The sequence below is a fragment of the Monodon monoceros genome, unplaced genomic scaffold (genome assembly GCF_005190385.1).
Source record: "Monodon monoceros isolate NGI ecotype Baffin Bay Population unplaced genomic scaffold, NGI_Narwhal_1 Super_Scaffold_6, whole genome shotgun sequence".
Taxonomy (NCBI): domain Eukaryota; kingdom Metazoa; phylum Chordata; class Mammalia; order Artiodactyla; family Monodontidae; genus Monodon; species Monodon monoceros.
In genome coordinates, this window is record NW_021703783.1 from 20,534,225 (window position 1) to 20,559,127 (window position 24,903).

Here is a 24,903-nt window from a genome sequence, read left to right on the forward strand (position 1 = left end):
AAAGTATTTATTGAGTTGTCACCTTGAGGCAGGCTCTGTGCATCTCATTTTAATTTTCTAACAACTTTGTAAAATTAAATTCTATTTTCATCTCCATTGTGCTAGTTGGGGAGACTCAAAATTGGAGGGGTTTAATAACTTTTCCAAGGTCACTCAGCTAATAAGGTGTGGAACAGGGTTTGCGCCCAAAGAGAGTAATTCCAGAACTGGAGCCCCTAGCCTTTCCATGAGGGAAAAGTAACATAGAAAGACTATCTCAGTATAAAGTGATAAGCGCTGAATGGTAACAGAGGAAGACAATCTCGGTATAAAGTGGTAAGAGCTGAGGAAGAGTGTTGAGCAAGAATGTGCAGGAAAGAGCAGTCCAGCCTGGAGACGTGGGGTGAGGATTAGGGTCATCAGAGCGAATAAGGGTTAAAGAGCTTTCCAGGCAAATGGACTACCACAAACAAGGCAAGGACTTAAGGTAGAATTACAAGTAGTTCAAGGTTACTAGAGCATAAAAATGCAAAGCAGGGAGCAGCAGTAGGTGAAATGGGGCCAGGTCAAGGTGAGTCGGCTGTGCCCTGCTCAAGAATGTCTACTTGAGGGGCTTCCCGGGTGGCGCAGTGGTTGAGAGTCCGCCTGCCGATGCAGGGGACACGGGTCCGTGCCCCGGTCCGGGAAGATCCCACATGCCGCGGAGCGGCTGGGCCCGTGAGCCATGGCCGCTGAGCCTGCACGTCCAGAGACTGTGCTCCACGACGGGAGAGGCCACAGCAGTGAGAAGCCAGCATACCGCAAAAAATAAAATAAAATAAAATAAAAGAATGTCTACTTAGGGACTTCCATGGTGGTCCGGTGGTTAAGACTCCGCGCTTCCACTGCAAGGGGCACTGGTGGGGGAACGAATATCCCGCATGCCCAGGCGCGGCCAAAAAACAAAACAAAGAATGTCTGCTTAATCCTAGAGGACAGAAAGCTATTCAAAGGTTTAAAATAAGGAAGAACAAGGTGGGATTTGTGTTTCAAAAGATCTCTCTACTCAGTGGAGGATGTAGGGTGCGGTGCCAACCTGAAGATGGTGAATGCTGTGGGGGGAGGGAGGAGAGAGAGAGCACTGATGGCTGGAAGCTGACCAGGTCCTTGGTGGTGTTGCTGACTCACACAAGGAATCAGAAGGAGCCTTCGGTGGGGAGAGGGAGGGTTGCACCGTGATGAGGAAAGGCTAGAGGGCAGACGTTTAATTCAGGTTAGCACTGTGTTTAAGGAGGTTACGGAACATACAAATATATATGTCCAGTGGGCAGCTGGATATTCAAATTGCAAGTGCAGATGAGAGATGGGGGCCGGATGTAGTTAAGAGACTTATTAGAAGGTAAGTGGTAGTGAAAACTGCAGAGCTAAAATGACGCTGTGGAGGTTTTCTACACTGAGAGCAGACGATAAGGACAGTGGTAGACTGAGGCCCAAGCCTTCGAGAAGGGTAAGAGGAGGAGAGTTTACAAAGGAGGACAAACGGTTTGAGAGGGCAGAGGACTGCCCAGTGTCAGAAAGAAAGAGAGAGAGCGAGCGCTTTCCAACAAAGAGAGTAGTTCCAGTGTCAAAGGTATGTGATAAATCAGTTAAGTCAAGTGTTGGAAAGTGTTTATGGGGCTTGGCAATATGCCAGCATTGCTGACTTTTCCAGGAGCACTTCTTGGAAGTGGAGATGGTAGGAATCGAGTACCCTGAGGCGGAAAGGTGAATCGGAAGTAAAAGGGGAGAGCTACATGGCATTGACAATTCGTTCAAGAAGGTTGAGGGAAATGAGTGCAAGATGGGAGCTACAGGGACCCAGTGTAAGAGGGTTTTTGCTTTTCTGTTTTGTTTTGTTTTTTTTTTTTAACACTTACTAGATAACTAATATATGTCAGACACTAGGAAGATAATTTTATCTTGAGACCTGGTCCCTGCCTTCAAGTTACTCAGAGTCTAGTGCCGGAGACAGAAACATGGATAGCTACAGAAAAATGTGATGAGAGTGGTGATGGCCGTGTGATGCAAGAACCAGGGGAGGAGGGAGGAGAAAGCCCGTCTTTGCTCAGAGGTCAGGAAGTAGGTGAATCAGCAGATGATCAGCAGAAAACGGAACAGCTGTGGGACAGCACGGCGCAGTGTAAAAGATGGGAACATTCGCTGAAACGAACGCTCCGTGTGGCTGAGCGCAGGAGAATGGTAGAGGCAAGAGATGACACTAGGAGGGTAAGACTGAGTTCCATTACCGAGGGCTTTGTTTGCCGCATTAAAGAATTGAACCCTTTTCTAAGTAATGGGGGAGCTGACTGAAGGGCTTTAAGCAGACCAAGTAATATGAACACTAGTGTTTTACACGACCCTGAGAGAAAAGAGGGTAGCTTAGAGGAAGCAACTATGGAGTCAGGAAGACAAGTTATGAGACCACTGCCGTTTATGCTGGGGGAGTGACTAATGTAGCCAGGACGGAAGTGAAGAGTAGGAATAGATTTGAAGGAAAATAAAGAGATAGAATGCACAAAATATGATTATACTTATGTGGGGTGGCAGAAAAGGAACAGTAAACGATCATTCCAGATTTCTGAATTGGTGGCTGGATAGATGTAGAACCTATAACGAGAAAGTTTTAACGTTTATAAAATATAAGGAGTTTGATCCTGAGATGCCCGTGTGATATCCGAGAGCACAAATATCCAAGTACCCACATTATAATGTTGAATTAAAATAAAAGCATAGGCAATCATCTGTAAGCTATGGTTGCAACCACATACACCATGTGGAACTGAGACATGAGTTGTGCAGATGGTGGAAACGTGAGGATTCGCCCCCTCTCTTTTCTAAAATGTAATTATATCATTTTTACAGCAAAAAGAAAGTCCATCTGTGCTTGGCACAGCTAAGAAATATATAAAGCACATTCAATAGATATGATTCTCTTCCACGCGAGCCTATAAATCTTTTCTACTCTAATGACCTTCAGCTCAGTGTACTTTGGAAACCAGGCCCTGAAGCTTTTCCCTCACTCGCTGGAACAGCTAAGCCTCTGGAATCTTAAATCCTGTGTTCCACCCTCAGACCACAGCTGCCTATCTTTCTAGCTCCTTCATGCCTATCATTCCCATGATACGTGCTTTTCAACTTCATCAAAAGCTCCAGTTCCTTATAACCTCAACTTGACATCTCCAAATCTTTGACCCATCTTTTCCAACTAGGATGACTGATATAACTCCTTTTTATATTTCCTTGTCTAAATTCCAAAGCCTTGCTCATCCTCCCCCACCCCCAGATGCATTATATTGGGAGGACATCTAATCTTATAGACATACTAAGATATTAAACCCCAATCAGGAGGCAACTTTGTCCACTACTTATGGCAGAGATTGGTAATTGCCTATCCCATATCCTTCCTCCTTCCTAATAGAATCCAATTGTCTTCAGCAGACAGTGTGCATAGCCAAAGATTACACTTCTCAGATTCCCTTACAAATAGAGGTAACCAATGAGATATATGTAGTAGTCATCTGGGTAGGGGTCCCACAAAGATCTTTAAAGCGAGCTGACTCATCTGGGAGGTCTGCTTCCTTTTGTCCTTTCCCCTTTCTTCCCTCCTCATTACTGAGATATAATGGCTGGAACTTCAGCAGCAATTTTACAACCATGAGGAAACCTTTAAAAAGTCTCTGCATGCTAAAGATAGTGGGACAGAAACATGGAAGGAGCCTGAGGGCATTGACAATATTGCATAGTTACTATATAGCCCTGGACTTCCTGCCTGCAGGCTTTTTTTGTTTATGTCAAAGAAAACAGACACCTACCTTTTAAAAGTCACTATTATCAAGTAATTGTTACTAATGATTTGACAATTCCTAATAGACACACTACTTCATTCATTCATTCATTGACCACCATGCATTTGCCGACTGCCTGTTCCGACTTCAGCATTATTTGAGAAGTTTGGGTAAAAACAGAAAGAAGTATAAGAATAGTCTTAGAGTATACATAAATCCCTATTTCTTCTATTTAAGGGAAGACAGATATATCTTAAAAATCAGGATGAACTCCATGGCAATCTAGATTTTTCAAACACACTAAAAACTATGGACAATAAGCGCTGTGCATTATCAAAGATGGCAGAGGGAGAAGTGGGACACAGTGATTGAGAAGGAAGGCGATGAGGTCAAACCATTCCTTCTCAGGCTGCAAGGAAAATCATGAGCAATGGATCAGGAAGGAAAACATAAAGCATAATTTCAGGAGGTACTAAGGACTACAGTCTGGCTGGACTCATTCTGCTGTGAGCCCTCAGGTAAAACGGCCATCCTCTCTGTTCTGGAGCTTTCCCCCTGGCAAAACCACATGTTTATAACACGCTTAGAGGTACAACACTGTCAGCGGCACAGGATTTTTATTATTGTACCACGCTTACCTTTCTTCATAAGGTTGCTGTAAGATTAACAACTTTACACGGCGTTAATATTTCACAGACCTTCATGTCTTCATGTCCTAAGTTGTCTGCTAATGCCTATGGGGTTTGTGCTAAACGAAATCGCTCTTCAAGGTGTATTTTGTGGGGTCCTCCCTGGCATGGCCTCCTTTGCTCAGTGCGTGTGCCTTACTATGTTTCTGTTCTGTTGCACTGTATTGGCTAATGTATCATGTCACTAAAGGTTTTGTTGTAATCTTTTACCAATGTCATAAACAGAATACACTCATCTTTCTAAGGTCACAGTTCAGAAAGCTACACTGCTACACTTAAGTGACCTGTAGGCAATGTTTAACCATCTGTGTACCACTGATATAAGACAGTACAAAAACTGACTACAGTAAAAACAAATACATTTCTATTTCCTCCTTTTCTCTCCAGTACGGATCCTAACTCGTCTCTAAGTCTTTAGTTAACTGACCCTACTCCTCAATTCCTTCTTTTCTTGTGACTCATTTCCTCTCTCTTCAAGTCTTTAATAATATTAAATGGCGTTTTTCAGATTTCTTCTACAGCCATTGAGTATTTCAGCATAAGGCTAATCTTTCAGTAACTCAATGCCTTGAGTAAAGGCCTTAACCTGCACAAACACTTAACCTGCTTCAATTTGACAATCTGACTTCGTTTTCTAAAACCTGGTACTGTTTAAGACAAAAGTATCATGGGCTGTGTGCTGGGCATGTCAGAGACCAAACTTACTTAACCTGTGGAAGAAACATCTTTGGGGAGGCTCTTGGGAGATGGGAGAACAAAGATCTTTATCCATCCTGGCTCCAAGATAAGGACCAATGTGCCCTCACACTGAACTTTTTTTTTTTTTTTTTTTTGCTCCTGACCTGGGAGCAAATGGCAAAGATCAGGGTCCTCCTCTCTGATTGGAAGGCACTAAAGCCAATCATATTCACCTTGCAGAGCAATCATTTAGGTAATGGCATTCTTTTCAGACGTCCCCCATGAAAAACCAGCACGAAGGGTCTTAAGTTCTTGGATAAGTTTACCAGCTTCAGTGTTAGATATGATGGAAAAATCCTGTAAACAACATTTAAAGGCAAACTCTTTTGAGTTTGGATGACAACATCGTTCAATTGTATTCTGCATATTCCTATTCAAGCTCCTGCTACAAATGAAAAGTTAACTATTCTCTTGTCATGGAAGCCCACACCAGCTGGGAGAGGAAAATTCACCAGTTTCTACCAGGAAGATCAGAGGCTGTTTCTAGCAAGGCAAAAACCAGTTATTAAGGTTTTCTGGTTAAAGACTGTGTGTGTTACTGGGGATGTGTAAGCAATTAGCTCCTGCCATCGCACACAGGATACATAAAGTGCACTGTAGAAGGTGGGCAGGAGCATAAGTACAGCCCTATTTATCCACCCCTAAATCCATTTTCTTGCCTTTCATCTTGCTAACATCTACCCCAAGACACCCCAAATGAGACACAAGGAACTTCAAACACCTTTTCACAGAGAGGCAATGTGAATTCAGGATCTGCCCAAAGTGCTTCTATCACCTAGTGGCTGTGGATCATGAGCAATTCTCATAAACTCTTTGAGCAGCAATTTCTCATTCTACAAAACAGTGTGATTGGGCTTCCCTGGTGGCGCAGTGGTTGAGGATCTGCCTGCCAATGCAGGGCACACGGGTTCGAGCCCTGATCTGGGAGGATCCCACATGCCGTGGAGCAACTAGGCCCGTGAGCCACAACTACTGAGCCTGGGCGTCCGGAGCCTGTGTTCTGCAACAAGAGAGGCCGCGACAGTGAGAGGCCCGCACACCGTGATGAAGAGTGGCCCCCGCTTGCCACACTAGAGAAAAGCCCTCGCACAGAAACGAAGACCCAACACAGCAAAAATAAATAAATTAAATAATAAACTCCTACCCCCAACATCTTCTTAAAAAAAAAAACAAAAAACAGTGTGATTAATACCTACTGTGCAGGTTATTGGGATATTTAGCAATAACATACATAAAGTATCTGGTAAATAGGCAGCTTTCGATACATGATAAACATTGCTGTAAATATATAACAAATCTCCATGTTTTCCCCAAAATACACACCACACACACACACACACACAAACACACACACAACAAGGGTGGGGAGAGAAGAGAAGGGGAGAGAAGGGGGCAATAATTCTACGCTGTTGAGAAAGGAGAAGCCTATAGAAACATATTTTTGTTATTTTATCATTTCACCATTTTGGGTTTAATGTAGAATTTACCTGAGCTATAGATTTTACACTGAGTCTGCTTCCATCCGGAGGGATATATTACTTTAATTTCCCAGACAGTGGGTGAGAAATTTTCTTCAAGGGAGAGGGAGTGGGAGAGATTGCCCATCAGTCATAACCTCCCAGAGACTGACAAGTCTGAGTCCACCCGACCTCGACCTCGTTTTGCAAGAGCTTTGGTAATCCACCCACAGAATGGAAAGAAGTGGGAGGGGAGATAACATTCTCTCCCTCGTTCCTCGTTCCTGCTTACCACCCCCGACCATATATACACATCATTCTCCATAACACTATGTGCCTTTCCAAGGCAGGTGAACACTGCAGAGAAACAGCAGGGAACCCCTTTCTCAAAGTACTACGGCCAACACCGGCCATTTCGCCATGACTCTGAGGGTCTACAGTGGATGCAGATCTCCCTGCAGGCTGTGCCTCCCATTCCCTCCGCTGCTGGGACAGTTGCCTGCTGTTGCTTCAGAGTTCACTCTCTCCCCAGGAACGGCTCTCAACCAAAAGGAGCTGCCTTGCTCTCCTCGGGCAGCCTGCGTCCAGTGACTACTTGAGGTAGGGATACTAAGGCCCTGCGCTGTTGCCTCAATTCAGGAAGGGGATCTCAGCTCTAGAACTTCACACGGGGTCTGCTGAGGCCTCTGTTGCAACTGCATCACAGTCCAAGTCTGTCCCCTCTGAGTGGATGCTGACTCTTCCCTGTTCCCTCACTCCCTGATAGGTGTTCCCAGGAGCTCTCGCCAATTTACTCCCTGCACGCATACCTCCATCTCGGAGCCTGTGTAAGGAAATCAATCTACAAGGATTCTGTAGGCCGTCAATGTCCTTTGACAATGAAGGACAGAATCTGGTAGGACCATCGGTGAGGCTCCTGACAATCCACTAATCACGTGCACAGCTGCTCAGCGAGAACCCAGAGGGAGCGGTGGGGGGGGGTGCGTGCTGAGAGTACCTGCCCACCAAAGGCTGACTGGAAACCTGCGTTTACCACAGACACAGCCTAGGGGTGGGAAGATAAGCACCTGGTTCTAGAGCCAAACTGCCTGGGTAGAATCCCACCTCTTTGCCACTTGTTTGGGCATATGACCTTGAGCAAATTCCTTAATCTCTGTGAAATGTGAATATATAATAGTACCTATAAGTTGAATATATAATAGTATCTACCTCATACAAATATATTTAATGTTTATATTATATCATTCATATATATATATATGAATCAAATAGCACCTACCTTATAAGGCTGTTTAAGAGGATTAACTGAGCCAACATGTGTAAAGAGCTTAAATTAGTCCCGGCACATGGTATATATTCAGTAAATGCTAGCTGTCATAAAACATGTGGATAGTCTATGTGTGTATCTTTATTTAGGAACACCCAGGTTACCAGAGCACTTGCACATATTTATCTCCATCCTTCAAGACAGTAAATTTCTTGAGAGCCAAGATAATGTATTTAATGATTAAATAAATACTTATCCACACATTCATACATTTATACACATCTATGTATATGTAAATGCACATGTTTATATGTAGAGTACGTGTATGTGTCAAGCTACCTAAAACTCTATTTGTTTTATGTTTATAAGAATCTGAGATTGTAATGACCCTGGGCAGAGTAGCTAGAAAGAACAAAAGTACAGCTCCATTGAGCTCTCCAGGGGTCCACACTCTCCCCTGGGGCTCTGATCCCTCACTTTGAGAAGGCTTCTCTCTAGCAAATAAAGGAATACGTTAGAAGACAGGACCCTAGATCTTGGCCTGAACTGCTCAGGCCCATATCTAAAGATGTACCATGGAGACAAAGGGTTATTCTGCTTATCTGGTGCCTGGAATTGTGATGGTTAATAACCGTTTTGATTTGTAGGGTAGTAACTCTGACAGGTTATACTCATGAAAAGCTTGAAACAGAGATGATAATACCTGTGGGTGTCAAAATTTAATCTTTCTTAATATTAAGTTCACTTAAAGCACCCCGAGGTCAACAAGTTGGTGGGTGACACTGAGTTAACAGAAAGTTCTTTAGCCAAATAGTTTCCAAAAACATCAATCCATTCTAAAAATAGGGAATCCCTATTACACATAGCATGCCTATTTGGTGCTATTTTTTAACCATTTAGGGAGACATTACAGTAACATCATAAAAATTCTAAGTTGGAGAAGATGCAGAAGATGTGTAGCTTAACCTCCTTCAGAAGTGAAAAAAAACAAGACTTGGAAAGATTACATGACTTGTCCAAGGTCACACAGAATTTTTTTAATGTTTTATGAATTCTGAATATCAAGCAAAAACCAGATAATTAAATACTTAACCACTTGTGTGTATCTTTTTTTTTAAATCAATTTGATTTATCTGTTTATTTTTTGTTGCGCTGGGTCTTTGTTGCTGCACGCCGGCTTCCTCTAGTTGCGGAGAGCGGGGGCTACTCTTCATTGTGGTGCGTGGGCTTCTCATTGTGGTGGCTTCTCTTGTTGCAGAACACAGGCTCTAGGCATGTGGGATTCAGTAGCTGCAGCACGCGGGCTCAATAGCTGTGGCTCACGGGCTCTAGAGCGCAGGCTCAGTAGTTGTGCCGCACAGGCTTAGTTGCTCCGCGGCATGTGGGATCTCCCCAGGCCAGGGCTCGAACCTGTGTCCCCTGCATTGGCAGGCGGATTCTTAAACCCTGCACCACCAGGGAAGTCCCCACTTGTGTGTATCTTAAGTGATGCAATTGAAGGCAGGGCTATAAAGAGTCCAAGGGGAATCTGAGCTTACATTAGTGCTGTAGGATGCAAAAGAGAAGCCCACTCTGGCTCTTGAGACAATGATTGGACACCTGTCAAGGGTGCTGCACTGTGCGCTTCTGGACTACATGTGCATAGAAAGCACAGGGCAATGGTCAACTGACAGTCATTGCCCACTTCAAACAATTCAGAATCTATCCAGAGGCTAGCTGAAAACTGGCTTAAGAAATAACAAGGGCATGAGCATTGTTATCAAATACAAGAAACAATAACAATAATGAACATTAGTAGTGTTCTACAGATTACAAAGTATCTTCAAACACAACCCTTTCCATCTTCATAATGGAAAACCACCAGATGAGTAGCCTTGCTGTTGTTATTAATACTACTACCTCCAAACCAGGAGACTTAGGTTGGTTGAGAGAACTTCTCCTGTCACTCATCAGAGCCAGGACTCATGTGCAGTTGTCACTCCAAGCCTGGGCACACTCCCCTAGTCAAAGATGCTGATCCTCAACAGCTTGATGCTCTCTGCTGAGCTCTTGCATCACACACAGTTGAGTACGTAAGGTAAAAAGTGGACTCAGAGATATGAGCCACTTACTCCATACAGAAGATTACCTCTCTGCCCAGAACAGGGACACTCACTCAGTATCAAAAGTGCGTGTGAATGGGGCTTCCCTGGTGGCGCAGCGGTTGAGAGTCCGCCTGCCAATGCAGGGGACACGGGTTCGTGCCCCGGTCTGGGAAGATCCCACATGCCGCGGAGCGGCTGGGCTCGTGAGCCATGGCCGCTGAGCCTGCGCGTCCGGAGCCTGTGCTCCGCAATGGGAGAGGCCACAATAGTGAGAGGCCCGCGTACCACAAAAAAAAAAAAAAAAAAAAGTGTGTGTGAAGGACCAAATCTCTGATTCTTTACAGACTACCTGATTTAAGCCGTTGAACTGGAATGCATTCAGTGTGGACCTACGGAACTTTTGTACTCTTATACTTGATAAGTTCAGCCTTTGTTTCCTATGAGACCAAAACCACTCAGACTCTTTCCTCAAGAGCTTTTCTGAACTAAGTGTCACACAGACTTCTTCAGTATGTGAAGATGAAGGGATTCGGAGTAATGGGTAGGGCAACTGAATAAGGATCCTCTTAGAATTGTGAGCAGGAAAATGGAAGAATGTTATCACCTGTAATTGCTTTCATGATTGAGTCTCCTTGTGCCCTACCTTGCCCCATGAACATTCACTATTTTTACTGCCTGACCTAAGCACAGATGTATCTGAGAAAGCAGCCATGACCGTGATTTTCACGTATGCTTTTCAAAAAAACCTCATAAATGTGCAGGCTGCTGAAAAAAGAGCTGAAAGGAAGATGGTTATGCTCACCTAAATGTTGCACTGAGGTATATGAGGACTAAACCAAAGAAAAATGATGGCTATCATATTCCACAAGGGAAATGTGGGTTAAATATCCTTTGTTTAATATTCTACTTAAGTTTTCTTGAACAGGTAAAGCCTTTTTCACTTCTTAAACTGCATTACTAGAGCCTACAGGGAGGCTCAGACCTAAATTTGTTAATAGAATATACTCAGAGCTTAAATGGGTGTATGTGATTTGGGGAAGCATGTATTTGGTTACTGCTAGATGGATCTCACATTTGCTCCAGTTTGATTTGCGAGAGGCTATTCTTAAATTGTTCTACTTATTAGTTATTCTGATCTCGAGGGTGCCCATTTATGGAATGCTGGAGGGGAGCATAACATTAGGAGCAGAGTTTTCTTAAAGCAAAGTGAGAAATCTGCATGAACTTTTAAACAGAACTTTGAATGCACTCCAATCTGGAACACATAATTAGTTCACGCTGACTGAAATCAAGAAGTAAATATGTGACTATACTCACAGACGTAATTACAAATTACAACCTGTGCCTCATCATTGCCATCTACTCAAAGATACTCTGCTGGATTTCTTAAAACGACTCCTTTTCTCTGTAATTTAATGGAATTTTGAGTATAATGTAACACTGCGCCATTTCTAGGCAATTTATGATGCCTGCTGACATTGGTTAGAAGTTGAGGAACGTTTCTAATGACACAAAAATATTTTCACAAGCACACACAAACATTTTTTTTCTCTCCTTTTCTGTTTATTTAATTGTCCTTTTAAAACCAGGAGAATAGGAATAGTCTACAGTAACTCCTGGATTCCTTTTCAGAAGTGTGACTAAATATTGAAACTCATCATTTGATAAATACAGTTTGAATTATTTTTCCATAAATGCATGATAACCTATGTTTGTCAGAAAGAAACCCATTTGCCACTTTCCTGTCCATTAACTCAGACTCTGAGATATTGCTTCAGATTTTCCCTTTGTAGCTGGCATCTTTCCACCTAGAAAAATATCATATCATTTGTGAATTTGAAGTTTTCACTCATTTATAAGAATTTTAAATAAACCCAATTCTAGTCCTGTTCCCAGGTAATCCTACTAATTGTAATTCTATTTTATTTAGAAAATACTTATTTATGCTTTTGTTTTAGGTCTCCAAACTAGTCATTTATCCATGACAGAATTTGTTCTTCAATCCTTTGATAACTTTTAAAAAGAAAAGTCTTCCTCAAAAACTTTGCCCTCACCAAATGCTTGCTTGTCTCCTTAGAGGAAAATAAACCTTTCCCCCAATAAATTATGTTTCTTGTCATTTAATGAATCTCTACTTAATCTTGGCTTCCAACTGCATTCCAGGTATAGAAATAAAGCATTCTAGGCTGTAGTTTCTATTTCAGTAACCCTTCCAATGAATGGAGGCCATTCTGGAAATCCATCAAGAATGTCCTACCATAGCACTACAACTGGGAAACCTTTTCTTACCTTTTCTCCATGTACACTAATCCTTACATTTTAACACCCAAATTAACTTTTTTCTCCTTTGTGAAGTTCTCTATGATTCATTCTACTCCTATTTGAGAAGTAACTCATCCTGCTTGCATGAGCAAAACCAAGTATATTTGAGAATCAGTTACTAGAAACACTTTATCCTCAGAGTCCCGAGGGGTAGAAAACTGGTTGGATGGGCTCATAGAGACATTTTAAGGTGAGTAGGCAGAATAGTAGGAGAGTTTTTGTTGAACAGCTTTGACCACTTCATTGCACAGTAGCTTTGGAGTCAAACAAATCTAGGATGGACGCAGCTAAATGAATACAAATTAATTACTTCTATCGATAAAAGGCTATTCATGTACTCTATTTCTTCTTGAGTGAGGTTAGCTGGTTTGCACCTCTTTAGGAATTTGTCAATTTTTTGTGTTGTTTATAATATACCCTCATCATCCTTTAAATGTTGGGGCTGATAAAAAACAAAATTAAGGATAGACTCATTGAATGTGTAAGAAATAAAATTTAATTTGTTGGATTTGTAGTGAGGTTCCCTTTTTCATTTGTAATATTGTTCATTAGTGTTTTCTCTCTCTTTTCTTTTTTCATATTCTGTCTGGATAAAGTTTTGTCAAGTTTATTAATCTTTTCAAATAACCAGTTTTTAATTTAACTGATTGTTTTCCTATTGTTTTTCTGTTTACTCTTTCATTGATTTCTGCTCTGATCTTCATTATTACCTTCCTTCTGCTTATTTTGAGTTGAATTTGCTTCTCTTTTCCTAGTTTTATTGATATCCTTGTTTTGAGACCTTTCTTCTTATCTAATATAAGCATTTAATGTTATAAATTTCTTTCTAAAACTGCTTTGACTTCATCCCACAAGTTTTTATATATATGTTTTATGTTCATTTTCATTCTGTTCAAAACATTTTCTAAATTTTCTTGTGATTTCTTCTTTTACCCATAGATTTAGAACGTGTCATTTGGGGATATTTGGGGATTTTCCAGATAACTTTGTAATTGATGTGTTGTTTAATTCCTGCTCTCCATCTTGTCCTAAGTGTGAAGTTGTGACTTTATCTCCTCTCTAGGCTATGATGATGAGTCCCTAGTACTATGTGACCCCTGAAATGTGCCCTCCCGCTTTATGCCCCACCTTTTTGCCCTTCAGTAGTCCCTGTGGGGCTCATCTGGATGTGTCTGACTCCTCATCTTCTACATGATGTGATAGAGGAATCACAAGCAATGACAAATTTCATAGGAAGTCAAACGTGGATCAATTAAAAGACTACCAAAGTGCATTAAGGGTTTGGAAAAGATTAGACAAATAATATACAGAGTGAATTTCTCAAGAAGTACTCATTAACTGAGGAATAGGGCACTGAAAATGTATAATGGGGTTTTACTCAAACTTGAGAATTAACAGAGTTGATAAGATCAATGTACAAAGGACTTTCAATCGTTAGTAAGACCCTTCTTTGACATAACTTCACAATTCTTTCAAAATTATTTTCCCATTTTTTCCATTTGCTTCTTAGTACAGATATCAAACGACTGGTATGAATTAGATATTCTATTTGATACCAGAGTCACAACAGAGAATATTATCAGGTTCAGGAAAGGTGTAACCCTCATTCTTCATCAATGATTGTAATCACACCTGACATTGGCAATTCCTCTGACATCCAGATAATATCAACCTATTATTTACAATTACAACTATACAGTACAACCTAACTTATTTCCCAACTTCTCAAAACTTAAATTCATGTTACTAATGTTTCAGGTGTGAGAATTATAACAAGGAGAAGGGTTTTTTTTTAATTACAAAGAGTTCTTATTTTTTAGAGATACATACCGAAATATCTGCCTGTAAGATACTTTTATAAAAATATAAATTTGGAACTACCCCGGTGGCACAGTGGTTAACAATCCACCTGCCAATGCAGGAGAGACAGGTTCGATCCCTTGTCCAGGGAGATCCCACATGCCGTGGAGCAACTAAGCCTGTGCACCACAACTACTGAGCCTGCGCTCTAGGGCCCGTGAGCCACAATTACTGAGCCTGCGTGCCACAACTACTGAAGCCCACACGCCTAGAGCCCGTGCTCCGCAACAAGAGAAGCCACCGCAATGAGAAGCCTGCGCACCTCAATGAAGAGTAGCCCCCGCTCACTGCAACTAGAGAAAGCCTGCATGCAGCAACAAAGACCCAACACAGCCAAAAATAATAAAAATAAATAAATCTATAAAAAATATATATATATAAATTTAACTACTTCTTTATTGAAAGAGAATATACCTGAAAATTTTTTCAATTACTCTCAAATGAAGAGTATGTGATAGAATTTTAATATATCAGTACATGTGGAAAAACAGCTCAAACATATAGGATCTCATGCCTATATCCTCTCCATATAAAGTCTTCAGACAGACATCTCAGACAATGATGTACAAACAAACCAATTCATAAAACCAACTCCTCATAATTTGAGGAAAGTCATAATTGATCTCCATGGAAGCCAGACCCTATAAGGTATATTCTCTTTATGGCATCTGGAGCAAATCACCAACAAACAAGGGATATGTTTAAACAGGCAATTTTAAAAACTTGAGGATGTCACTTAATTTGATTACAGACAAAGCTGGGGCCTACCTTAGGTTGGACCCCTCAGTGTTTCCTAATTCATGATTCCCCTTTTAAGACAGCCTGAAAGAAGGAAAAATCAACCAGCCCTGATTAATAAGTTGTGTCTACATGCACAAATGAAAAGGGTAACTTCTGAGCTGAATTTTGTCTCTCTCTACTCAAAAAGCACAGGGTCCTTACTCATTTGTAAAAGTAATATTTATTTCTATTACTGTGTATTTATTAATATAACTACATCACCAACTGTATTTATAGAGTTTAAGCCAGCATAGTTCAAATACTACGAAGGTGCCAGGTATTTCTATCAATACTTTTGTGGTCATTGATTTTTTTAAATCAGCAAATTAGTTTCTAATGCTGCTAAAGGTGACCAATATAATTTGCTTTTTCGGATTAATGCTATGACACTATCTGGTATCACTAACTGAAAGAGGATTGATTACACTATGTTAAAAGTTTTGGGATATAAGTTTTTTTTAATGTTTTATAATCACAAAATATGTCCTAGAGATTAAAATCAGATTCCATTTTATAATCAACATGCCTTGGGACACCTGGCTGAACCAGAGAACGGATAAGGCAAAGCAGAAGGAAAAAAGAAAAGAAATGGCAGGCTAACATTGAGGTTTTATCTCTCAGGAAGGACAAAAACCAGTCCTATAATCAAAACTTGTGGTTATTTATTATCAACATGGCAGAGAGACTGAATTTAAAAAAATCTTTCCATCTGTCCACACTCTGTGTGCTGCTGCTCTGAGGAAAAATAAATATATCCTGGGTTGACACCAAGAATACTGGGTTTACTATTAGTAATGTTCTCACTAAGGTGCCTCAATCAACCCTTCTGCAGTCTAAAAAATGTAAATAAAAGTTAGATGACGGATTGTGAATTGATCAGGAGCTCTGATGTCATGCTTAGCATTTGGGTTTTTGTTTTGTTTTGTTTTGTTTGTTTGTTTGGTCCTGTTCTGCAACTCTTAGCGGCTAGCATTCCATTTCAATCGCAACAGGAACTAAAGAATTCTGAACACTACACAGTCCCAGTTTTTAAAATGAAGCCTGAAATATCACTTAGAACAATGGCTGGGGAAGAAAACAACCATAAAGTTTGTTTTGTTTGACAGTGACTGAGAATGATATTATTGTCTACACATGTATGTCTGTAAATACTGTTGTGCACCATGCAGCTCTTTCCCCTGGAGTATAATCCAGCCCTGGAAATAGTAGATCAACCCGTCACCATGGATACTGAAAAATCTGGCCAAGTGACCTAAAGTGTAGATTGTGAATAAAATTGTGTTGGTATCTGTTGCTGCGACTGATGTCAGTGCTCTGTCTTTCTCATTAGGAAGAGCAGCCCTGAAAAGGGGCCCAGTGTTCCCGGAGATCCCCATCCCCATGGGTCCTGCTCTCATCCTTTACCTGCCTTGGCTCCACAGGCCGTCCTGAGGTCCTGGACCCACAGGTTGTGCTGTTCATCCACACGGGAATCCAACGGTACCACTGCTAGTGCCAGCTATTTGTCTCTGAGATACTCACATCTGGCCTCTAAAGATTTATTAGTTTCTTTATCTCAACCAAGTGTGAAAAATCTCTTTTACATTTGTTTTGGCTGAAACAAAATGCATGATCCAGAAAGCTAAGAGGAAAACAATGAATTTAAAAACAAACTTCAATTCGAGTTCTTGTTCTACCTCTAACTCACTACAGACCTTAAGTAGTTACCTGACTTTCCATTATTCATTCAACCAACAGGTGCTGAGGGCTTACTGCGCCAGATATGCTTAGGCAACAGGTATGCAAAGAAAAATGGGAAACAATTCTTGTTCTCAAGGAGCTCACAATGAAAAAGAGAAGACTGACACACACGCCAATGTTCACAATGCTGGGTGAGACAGATCATGATAGGAGGAAACAGAGGAGAAAGAGGGTCCTCTCACCAGACTGGGAAGGTCACGATGGGCTTCCAAGAGGAGTAGAGTCTGAAATGAGGCCTGAAGGATGAGTGAGAGACGTTCAGTCCACGGGAGAAGGAGAGGAGAGGAGAGTGCAGAAGGAGGAAAGGGTGAAATGATAATGGACTTGGAAAGGAGAAAACGTTATCCTGGCACACTACTTGACCCAGCATGAAAAAGTGTCATAATAATATAAATGCCATTAGTTAGCTTTTAAAGCCAAACTGTAGATAAAAGTATTGTCGATGGTTTCAAAAACAGTTAATAACATTTCAGTGTTAACACTATTTAACCATGTAAAAGAAAATTATTACATTTACCTTATGACTTAGTTATTCCACTGCTGGGTATTTACCTGAGAGGACTGAAAATGTGTGTCCTCACAGAGAGTAAAATAAAGATGTTCTTAGCAGCTTTATTCATATTAGCCCAAACTGGAAACAACTCAAATGTCTATTAACAGTGCAATGAATAAACAAAGTGTGTATATTTATACAATGCAATATTTTTCAGCAGTTAAAAAAAATGCAACAACATGGATGAATCTCACAGACATACTAAGAGGAAAGAAGCCAGACACCACACACACAAAATCCACTGTGACTTTATCTATGTAATTTCTAGAAGAGGAAAATCTATTCCATAATGGAAAAGGTCAGATAAACTGTTGCCTCTGAAAGGGGCAGAGGACTGACTAGGAAGGAGCGCAGGGGTCATTTCTCAGGTGATGAAAATGCTAGAGATGTGGGTTACACAGGTGTAGGTGCTGATTAAAACTCATTGAATTGCACAGGTAAGACATGTGGCTTTCACTGTATGTTTTTGATATAAAAAATGAGAACAAACACTAATTAGTAATTTTGCTTTTTTTCAGTGGTATAAATTAGCCATTCTGAGGCTACCTCCTGTATATTCCAGACTTGAGCAAAATTCTAGGCTTCTGAAAATAATGGGAGCCAGGTTTTTTGTTGTTGAGGGATGGGATAACCAACACAGAAAGTAAGAGGACTCTGCTGTGCAATACGGCAGCTGTTAGCCACATATGGCTCCTGAACTCTTGAAATGTGGCTAGACCAAACTGAAGATGTGCTGTAAGCTTCAAATATACACTAGCTTAGGAAGAACTTACTACAAGGGGAAAAAAAGTGCAATATCTCACTAATAACGTCTTATTTGATTATATGTTGAAATGGTAAAAATTAGGATACATTGTGTTAAATAAATACATTATTAAAATAGATTTAAATTGTTTCTTTACTTTTTCAAACATGGCAACTAGAAAGTTTATAATTACATATGTGGCTCACACTTGTACCCATTGCACAGTACTAAACTATAATGTAGCTTGTGCTGTTGGACTGGAATTGCAGCTATTATATTCCAATATGTGAACTCATAGTTTGATCTATCTATCTATCTATCTACCTATCTTTTTTCCTCTGAAAGGGCCTGGAAATAATGCCATACCAGTAGAAATGAGCACACTTAGCACTCAGATATTGGTATCATTCTCTATTAAAACAAACTATAGCTGCTTGGAGAAATGGTTGATTTCAGGGCTGGGGCAGAGAAAGTACAAGATGAGCTTGGAACATCATACTTCACAAAAAAGTAAAGGATTTTTCAAAACATAATGGTGTATGTAAAAATGACACAGAAGGACTACTGGGGCTTCCCCTAGCGAAATCTAGGCTAATTTGAGCATCAAAATAAATGACGATAGTAATGGATCATAACCTATTTAATAAAATAAGAATCCGTGAGTCCCTATCCAAATAAATAAATAAGTAAGAAGGGACAGTGCTTCCTTAGAGTAGAATATCAACTAATAAAGAAAAACAATCACGGAGACAGAAGATCATCAATGGATACTAAAACTAGTTGGGTAAAAGTTTTATGAGAAATAACGTTATTTACCTATTTTCAAAGTGTCTCCCCATATATTAATTTCAAAGAAAAAAATATATATTTAGTTTAGAAGAATAATTTTTCAAAAAGACACACGCACCCCAATGTTCACTGCAGCACTATTTACAATAGCCAGGATGTGGGAGTAACCTAAATGCCCATCACCAGACGAATGGATAAAGAAGATGTGGTACATATATACAGTGGAGTATTACCCATAAAAAGGAACGAAATTGGGTCATTTGTAGAGACATGGATGTCATACAGAGTGAAGTAAGTCAGAAAGAGAAAAACAAATATCATATATTAATGCATATATGTGGAATCTAGAAAAATGGTACAGCTGAACAGCTTTGCAAGGCAGAAATAGAGACAGAGAGGTAGGGAACAAATGTATGGACACCAAGGGAGGGAAGTGGAGGGGGCGTGGTGGAATGATTGGGAGTTGGGATTGACATATATACAGTAATATGTATAAAACAGATAACTAATAAGAACCTGCTGTATAAAAAATAAATAAAATTCAAAAAAAAGAATAATTTTTGAACTTTACAATTGTAAAAATTATCAAGATAAACCCGGAATTAATTATACAATCTTGCTGCCTTTGAGTTTTTAAATATCACTGAGAGATTAAAACTATCACCCAACCCCAAATCTGATGAAGGAAAATTAACCTTATCTAAGTGTGGTTTATGAATCACCCTTAGAGTCATCTGAATTCTTTTTACAAAATCTTTATAAGATATAAGAGGCAGAAAGCCTTCAAGCCTTCACATCCCAAGGAACATGGCAGCACTGGGTGCAATTAAAAATATTATTTAGAGGGCTTCCCTGGTGGCTCAGTGGTTGAGAGTCCGCCTGCCGATGCAGGGAACGCGGGTTCATGCCCCGGTCCAGAAAGATCCCACATACCGCGGAGCGGCTGGGCCCGTGAGCCATGGCCACTGAGCCTGTGCGTCTGGAGCCTGTGCTCCACAACAGGAGAGGCCACAACAGTGAGAGGCCCGTGTACCACACACACACAAAAAAATCCTCAACAAAATACTAGGAAAGTGAATTCAGCAGTACCTTAAAATGATCATACACCATGATCAAGTGGGATTTATCCACAAATCAATATCCACAAATCAATCTACGTGATACACCACATTAACAAATTGAAGAATAAAAATCATATGATGATCTCAATAGATGAAGAAAAAGCTTTGGACAAAATTCAGCATCAATTTTATGATAAAAACTCTCAACAATGTAGGCATACAAGGAACATACCTCAACATAACAGAGGTCATATATGACAAACCCACTGCCAACATCATACTCAATGATGAAAAGCTGAAATCATTTCCTCTAAGATCAGGAATAAGACAAGGATGCCCACTCTCACTACTTTTACTCAACATAGTATTGGAAGTCCTAGCCACAGCAATCAGACAAGAAAAAGCAATAAAAAGAATCCAAATTGGAAAGGAGGAAGTAAAACTGTCACTGTTTACAGATGACATGATACTATATATAGAAAATTCTAAAGATGACACCCCAAAACTAGTACAACTTATCAATAAATTCAGTAAAGTTGCAGGATACAAAATTAATATACAGAAATCTGTGGCATTTCTATACGCTAATAATGAACTATTGGAAAGAGAAATTAAGAAAACAATCTCATTTACAATTGCATCAAAAAGAATAAAATTCCTAGGAGTAAATCTAACCACTGTAAGACTTGTACTCTGAAAACTATCAGACATTGATGAAAGAAACTGAAGAGGATACAAACAAATGGAAGGATACACTGTGCTCATGGATTGGAAGAATTAATATTGTTAAAGTGACTATACTACCCTATGTAATCTACAGACTCAGTGCAATCCCAATGGCATTTTTCACAGAACTAGAACAAACAATCCTAAAATTTGTGTGGAAACACAAAAGACCTCTAATAGCCAAAGCAACCTTGAGAAAGAACAATGCTGGAGGTATCACAATCCCTGGTTTCAAACTACACTACAAAGTTACAATAATCAAAACAGTATGGTACTGGCAGAAAAACAGACACATAGATCAATGGAACAGAATAGAGACCCCAGAAATAAACCGAAGTTCATATGGTCAATTAATCTACAACAAAGGAGGCAAAAATATACAACTGGGAAAAGACAGACTCTTAAATAAATGTTGTTGGGAAAACTGGACAGCTACATGCAAAAGCATCAAACTGGACTACTTTTTCACACCATATACAAAAGCAAACTCAAGATGGATTAAAGACTTAAATGTAAGACCTGAAACCATAAAAGTCCTTTTAAAAAAAACCCATAGTCAGTAATTTCTTTGACATTGGATTTAGCCATATATTTTTTTGATCTGTCTCCTCAGGCAAGCAAAACAAAAGCAAAAATAAACAAATGGGACAATATCAAACTAAAAGCTTTCGCTTAGTGAAAGAAATCGCCAATAAAATGAAAAGGCAGCCTACTGAGTGTAAGAAGGTATTTGCAACTGATATATGTGATAATGGGTAATACCTGAAATACACAAAGAACCCATACAACTCAACATCAAACAAACCAGCAACGTGATTCAAAAATGGGCAGAGGACCTGAACAGCCATTTTTCCAAAGGAGGTATGCAAATGGCCAACAGACATATGAAAGATGCTCAACATCTCAAATCATCAGGGAAATGCAAATCAAAACCACAATGAGATACCATCTCACACCTGTCAGAATGGCTATCATCCAAAAAAGACAACAAATAACAAGTGTTGGCAAAGATATGGTGGAAAAGGAACCCTGTGCACTGTAAATTGATGCAGCCACTATGGAAAACAGTTTGCAGTTTCCTCAACAAATTAAAAATAAAACTACCATATGATCCAGAAATTTCACTTCTGGGTATTTTCCCAAAGAAAACCAAAACACTAATTCCAAAAGATATACGAACCCCAATGTCCATTGCAGCATCATTTAAAATAGCCAAGATATGGAAGCAACCTAAGTGTCCATGGATGGATGAATGGATAAAGAAGATGTGATATACACACACACACACACACACACACACACACACACACACACACACTGGAATATTACTCAGCCATTAAAAATGAAATCTTGCCATTTGTGACAACATGGATGACTCTAGAGGGCATTTTGCTAAGTGAAATAAATCAGACAGGAAAAGAAAAATACTGTCTGATCTCACTTATATGTGGACTCTAAAAAACAAAACAAACAAACAAAGCAAAATGAAAACAGACTCATAGATACAGAGAACAGATGGATGGTTGCTAGAGCAGAGGCAGGTGGAGGGCTGGGTGAAACAGGTGAAGGGAATTAACAGTATAAATCTCTAGCTACAAAATGAATAACCCACAGGGATATAATATACAGCATAAGGAATATGATCAATAATATTGTAGTAACTTTGAATGGGGACAGATGGTACTTGACTTACCGTGGTGTTCATTTTGTAATGTATATGCAAATGTCAAATTACAATGTAGTATACCTGAAACTAACACAATATTTTACATCAACTATATTTAAATTTTTAAAAAGATAACTTCTTTTCAAAAGATTTTAGTTGCTTACAACAGAGGGCCTGCAGAATCTGTATCAAAATGAAATACAAAAACTTACCATGTTAGACCTGTGGCAGGTTCGGACATGAAGAGGAAGCTGCTTGCTTTCCAGAGTTCTCTGAAAAAGCAAAAGAATGCCCATGATATCTAGTAGTTGACTCCAAGGGAGCTTAAAAAGACAAAAGGAAGCTTCTTTATGAAAGGGTTAAGTGCTATCATCAGGAATGCGGGTAGGAGTGCAGGAATAAAATTTGAATAAATAAATAAATGGCAAGAAAAACTGGCAGAGACTACGCATCTTTGAACTTCAAATTAACATTTGTCATAAGCTTCAAAAGAGTCCTAAACTCTTCACTATCCAAAACCTCCTGGCCATCACTAAAACACTTCATGAGGCCGGTGAAGTAATATATTTCACAGGTTCTGTAACACTTAGAAGACCAAGAAAGAACAAACCGTCCTGATCTTTAGGTAAATATGGCATCATCTGCAAGGAGAACATAATCAGATTTATTTGATGCTCAAACCCTTCAGAGCTGCAAATAATTTACTGTGTTTTATTAAATTTATTTTCTTCATATTTTGAAAAGAAGAAAATAGTACACTGGCGTGTGTGTGTGTTTGTGCTTCTGTGTCTATGTGGAAAATAGCAAGGTTGGCTAATGGAAGAAGAGCATAAAAGACTTTTTTGCAAAACCAACTGAAGGTATCTACAGTGACTACTTTAAAAGTCTGATCATCTTTAAAAAAATTTTTTAACAGTTTAAAACATTATGAAAGAGAAAGAAAATTCAGACGAAGGGAAAAAGAGATAATGTAAGCATGACAACTCTGAGAATTGTCAGAGTTGCCATGGTTATTTCAAATCTGCTTTGAGCTTCCTAGCAGCCAGGACAATGCGCTCACTAAATTACAAAGCTTTGTTACTAGAATAAGAAAATATTCTAGTTCCTCAGAAAAAGAGAGGCTTTCCTTGATTTTAAATTCCAAAGGCATCTCTCATGTGAAAAAAAGAATACGGTATAATATAGTATATACTATCTTCAATTGGATTTTTATTGCTAACATCAAATGATTGTTTAAAGCACTGCTGCTTAGTGAAGGCATTTCTGGGAGGGCTAAGGAATCCCCACTAAACATACAGCCCTCCCATGCTCTAGAAATATCACTGTTCTCTGGAGAACACATTAGGATCTTCATGGTACACCTAAGTGAATATATTTTTCCACTGGATTGTATCCTGTCATATAAACATAATCAATAGAATCAACTGTCACAAAATTCACTGATTAGTTTTTTAGATGAACACAGGAACTAAGGCTCTGAAAGTTGGAAAGGATTTCAGAGAGCTCTTGGTCCAATAATAAATTATAGCAGCTAATGTCACAAAAGGCATCTCTGACAATCAGTATAGGAATTTGGCATGCAGGCTGTCATGGACAGTTGGATCACTCTCTCACAAGACCATCTATCTACTCCACTGCTGTAGACAGTTGTTTTATTATGTTATGCTGAAAACTACTGGACTGTAATTTCCACCTGCTTTTTTTTTTTTTTTTGCGGTACACGGGCCTCTCACTGTTGTGGCCTCTCCCGTTGCGGAGCACAGGCTCCGGACGCGCAGGCTCAGCGGCCATGGCTCACGGGCCCAGCTGCTCCGCGGCATGTGGGATCTTCCCGGACCAGGGCACGAACCCGTGTCCCCTGCATCGGCAGGCGGACTCTCAACCACTGAGCCACCAGGGAAGCCCTCCACCCGCTTTTAAAGTCTGTCCTCCAGATCAACTGAGCAGCTCTCAAGTATAAGAAGACACTTTTGCTTTACCACTTCCGTCTTACCTTCCCTAAGCTAAACATCTTCAGTTTATGCTGTTCGTCCATTTAAAATGATGCTGATTACTTTAAAAGTCATATAACACTTTAAATTTTTTTCAGTGCTTTGTATACATGACCTCATTTTTACCCTTATATCTACGCATGCTCTACAACAGGTATTTTAATCATGAGAACACTAACTGGACCCTAGGTCATACCACTAGTTTATGGCAGAAGGTAGACTAGAAGCTTGGCCTCTTCATTTTCTTCCCATCTCTGTGTTTAAACGATCATTTATGAACTACACTGAATACTCATTAACCGCAGTGAATATTCAAGAGAAGAAAGTTCTGAAGACATTTTACTCATGTTCAGAAAATAATCAGGAAGACTCATTTACGGTAACTAATACTTGTAAATTTACCATTTTTCCAAGTGTTAAGAATTTTATATAGGTGTTTGGAACTTCTGAAAGAGATATTTTAAAAGTTTTTCTCTCGTTTTTACCTAAAATTTTGACGAAACTATAGATCTGAGTTCAGGTTCATGTTTAGGTTTGCGTTCAGGTTTAAGTTTGCTGATTATCCCAACCATAAGATAATAAAACTAATATAAACCCTCTGGTTTGCCAAATAAAAATAGAATTCTTTGAGTAATAAAAATGTGTGACGGTTC

General features: G+C 39.8%; 1 protein-coding gene across 7 annotated transcripts in view; it reads right to left on the reverse strand.

Annotated features, from left to right (window-relative positions):
• LMNTD1 (lamin tail domain containing 1) overlaps positions 1-24,903 on the reverse strand; it is a 465,704-nt gene that overhangs the window by 420,541 nt on the left and 20,260 nt on the right. For 6 of the 7 annotated variants that reach the window (XM_029206166.1, XM_029206167.1, XM_029206158.1 and 3 more), the window contains one exon: positions 22,472-22,531. The gene's annotated coding sequence lies outside the window, so the exon portion shown is untranslated. Of the gene's footprint in view, positions 1-14,967; positions 15,022-22,471; positions 22,532-24,903 lie in introns of all 7 variants that reach the window. The other variant, XM_029206160.1, reaches the window with a different exon arrangement.